Source organism: Cibotium barometz, chromosome 10 (assembly GCF_041138505.1).
Source record: "Cibotium barometz isolate CiBa-2024 chromosome 10, ASM4113850v1, whole genome shotgun sequence".
NCBI classification, from domain to species: Eukaryota; Viridiplantae; Streptophyta; class Polypodiopsida; order Cyatheales; family Cibotiaceae; genus Cibotium; species Cibotium barometz.
This window is the reverse complement of record NC_141055.1, coordinates 6,439,620-6,443,804: the sequence shown is the minus strand read 5'-3', so window position 1 is coordinate 6,443,804 and position 4,185 is coordinate 6,439,620. Positions and strand designations below refer to the sequence as shown.

The following is a 4,185-nucleotide window of genomic DNA, read 5'->3' as shown; positions in this document are numbered from 1 at the left end:
GTTCTATGTGAAGCTTTCATTGTGTTCTATGTGAGGATTTCCATGCCACTATATTTTCTACTCATAGTTTTTTTAGCTGAGCCTTCCAAACCATAGTAGGCCACCCGGGAGATGCGAGCAGCAAGACGGGAAAGTCTCAAGCATATAATGCATTTGGTGAGGTGGCTCCACGTGTGGTGTGTTTATAACCTACATGCGGTGGGCGTTTATATGCGTAAGGGCTTTATAGGCAACGCGGGGCACCCATCTTGTCTCGTCCCTTCGGGGACATCTGATAAAATTGGAACGATACAGAGAAGATTAGCATGGCCCCTGCGCAAGGATGACACGCACAAATCGAGAAATGGTCCAAATTTTTTTTGGTTTCTCTTCTCTTTCTTTCTGTCGTTTTCTCCCTTACTCAGCGAAGGCTCTCTCTCTGTCTCTGTGCTGCTTTTTTTTTTTTTTTGGGGGGGGGGGGGGTTCGTTTTCGCAGGCGGCGGGCGACGACGCATCTCTGCTCTGATTCTTTGCAAGCTTGCTCTGCACGCGAACGTTCCCACAGGGTAAGAAATTCGCTTGCGTCTGTCTAGTTGTTAGAAATGTGTACTCTCTCTCTCTCTCTCTCTCTCTCTCTCTCTCTCTCTCTGTGCATGCTCGCGGCGGAGCAGCATGCTTGCGTCTGTCTAGTTGTTAGAAATGCATCGCGATGGAGCAGCACGCGAGTGGCAGCAGGCAGACATATCTAAAGACTCACAAGAGCTCATGTCCCATCCCATGAGATTAAGACCTTGAAAGACATATAAGAGTAGTATCTAGGCAATGCTGTTGAGGCGTGTGCAGTACATCCAGTACTCTGGTTGTTAAAATTTGGTGATGGTGTGTGAGCCAGAGGGATTGAAAATCAACCACTCACTCTCGTTCCAAGGGACATACTGTTAAGACTCAAAATGATGCATACGCAAGGAAGGGAAGAAGCCATCCCTTGTAGACGAACTTCATTAACTCAGCTTGCCTTAACTGAGCTCCTCCTTTTATATATATATATATAATCTGCATCTATCCCCTCCTTGGATTGCACATCTTTCACCCCTCACCCTCAATACGACCTAGAATTAAGTGCTCACATATGGTTGTATGGCTCTGCACACGAGAAAAACGGCGGGCTCTAGCCTTTAATAGACCTCTACCTTTTCCCAAAAAGGATATAGACCCCATAGGCAACAACGCAAGATGCAAACCAAGGCTTATATATGCATTTACACACTCATGAACTAGAAAGATGTAAAAGCGAGAGAGAGAGAGAGAGATGTGTGTGAGTCCCCTCATCTCTATAAATAGATCGGTTGTCTCTCAAAAACAAGTCATGTTTCTCTCCTCTCCACACTGGTCACAAGCTTCCACCTCTTGGGCTTACAGGTTCTCTGACCACCTCCTCCTTATTACGAGTACAATCTCTTAAACATAGATTCACTCCTTCATCTTTTCTCTCCAACACTTCACCGCCGCCGCAGTCCTTGCTTATTCATTAAGCCTCTCTCTAGTCCTCTCTATAGTGTGGACATACTTTCAAATCATCTTCGTGAGAGATTAGAAAAGCCACCGGTTGCGCAGATAGATTGTCCAACTATAGTAATTCTAGAAAGAAATTACAAGAACATGGTATATGGTATCCTTTTTTACACTAAACTTGGTGATTGCGCAACGGGTACATGATATGCATGGTATCTAGTTTTTCATTAAGCTTGGAGATTGTGTTCCAAAAATTCACTCACATGGTACCCAATTTTCTACACAATTCAGATATTGTGTCTCGAATCTGGAAATATATGATATTGATTTGACAGTAGAAATGAATGGCTCTTAAATATTTTAATCAAATGTTCCTTGTTTTTATGCATAATTCAAATATCATGTATTTAAAGGACACACGTATCCATTAATACAAAACTTGATTCTACTTCTACGTGGAATCTAGATATCATTAATACAGTTTGGGCACACCGTATAGCTGAATTTCTAAAGTTCTTTTACTTCTACGCGTAACTTCTAGATATCATCAATACAATCTAGGTGTAAATACCTAATCTAATTCCTAAATCTCGGACCCAATCCCAAGCAGGGATTGAATGCCCAACAAGAACTCAACCAATGCTTTTTATAGCCAAGAAAAATCCCATCTGGACTGGTCGACCTGTTGTGCCAGCCACGTCCCTGGACAAACCCCTTTCACATGCTATAGCCAACTCAAATAAAGCTCCATAAAAGCTGGCTGATAGCCTCATGGGTTCCTCGAGTGCCTTCCCTGACCACACCTAGCTGCTATAGTTCTTGAATTAAGACGTGATCTAGTTTTAATCTTATTCTTTATCTTGTTGCCTTTCAAGGAAATAGCTATGGGTTAAGCTTGGACATGTCTAACACATGACATCCCCCTCTACTAAACTTGATGATGGGATTTCGACTTCTACTCTGGGATGACTGCCATCATCCCATTGTCTATTTACGCAGTCCCAACTTGTCATCCTTCCCTTCCTGGCAACCTTTTCACTAAAAACCTGGCCCGATCTGCAAATCCACTCCACCTGTGTGATGAAGATCTATGTATTTGTTTCATCATGTCCCCTTTCCCTTCATGCCCTGTCGTCGTCGCTGAACACTTTCTCTGGTCTTATTTTCCTGATGAGTATTAGCGCTCTCGCTCCACCCCTTGGAGGATCACCCTCCCTTGGAACCGTTGTGCCTGAGAACCTTGCCTAGTGTGCCCTAAGTTGCCCATGACTCACAGGACTGTCATTCCCTTGGGCCTTGTGGAGCTGCATCCTCAGCACTCAATTTCTCATCGGACTTGCCTGCGTGAGCTTTCTGGTCTAAAGTAAGCTTGGGTGCATTAGTTGAGTTCTTGGAACCAGAGCCTCCCGTGCTCTGTCTTGTGGAAGACATCGTCTAGTTCTGGCCTTTTCCCCCATAGGTGGTTGCCTTGGGAGTGGAAGGCTAGGAAGTCTTGGGCTTTCTGCCATTGTACTTGATTTCAACGCTTTGTGCAAGCGAGAGTGCATCCTCAAAGTGGATGGTCGAAACATACACACTTCCCATTGGATTTGTGTGTCAAGGCCATAAAGGAACTACCCTTTCTTGTCCTTGTGAGATATGCCCGATATTGCAAAAGTAAGTTCAAAAGAGTCTTATTTGCAAATTGTAGGACTGGTTAAGCATTTTGACGTGCCCTCCTAAACTTGTCTTCGAGTCGCTCAAGGTAATGGGGCGATAGAAACCGCCCCTTAAGATCGTGGACAAACTTATCCCAGACATAAGCGGCCATACCTAATCCAGTGTGGCCATGAGCCCGCTGGGTCCATCAAGGAATGTCCTCACCTTCCAAGTACCAAACTAGCCAAGAGGAGGGGACGAAGAAAAAGGGGCTGGAAAATGGATGCGCTCTTCCATGGCCAAGATCTACACCCTTTGCTCTTCCAATTTGGTGCTCTATTCAGTGATTGCTCGCATCATCTGCTAGAACATATCATGCACTCATGTCTGCCACCCGCGAAGGACTATCTGGTGCTCTTTGTTCTGAAGTTTGTCTCTCTCTTTGTTAAATCTCCCTATTGTAGCAGGAAAATGCACTCCTTTTCTGAAGCCCAATCTAACCATCCATTATGCGTGTGGGAGATTTCCGGAGGCTTTTGGAGGCTAAAAACCAACTGTCTTTCTAGGGGACAGGAGTCACACCAAAAGGGGTGGCCCACCAGAGTGTAAAAACCAACCACACAAGCACCAAAAAAAACTTTCTTTTTTTCTAGTTTTCTGGCTAATTCTTCACACTTGAAGACAGTTCTAATACCAATGTAACATGAGGAAGCAAGCTCTGGGAGTCTTCTTTCAGTCCTAAACACCATCTTGGAACATGCTTGATTCAAAACGCATACAAAAGATAGAGAAGAGAGAGAGATAGCTAAGTATTCAGTATATTCATAATGTACAAAAAGGAAGAACAAGTATTGTAGCCCTTAGCTGCCTTCAAAAGGTGTAAATACCTAATCTAATTCCGAAATCTATGACCCAATCGCAAGGAGGGATTGAATGCATAACAGGAACTCACATAATGCTATTTATAGCCAAGTAAAAGCCCATCTTGATTGGCCAACCTATTGTCGGCCGCCGCCAAGTCCCTCGACAAAACCCTTTCGCATTCTATAGCAGCAG

General features: G+C 44.2%; 1 non-coding gene across 1 annotated transcript; it reads left to right on the top strand.

The window, feature by feature from the left end:
- Window positions 1-255: 255 nt before the first annotated feature.
- On the top strand, window positions 256-358 carry LOC147634479 (U6 spliceosomal RNA). Its single transcript, XR_015266848.1, has one exon. It is a non-coding gene; the product is annotated as a U6 spliceosomal RNA (small nuclear RNA).
- The last annotated feature ends 3,827 nt before the right edge of the window (window positions 359-4,185 follow it).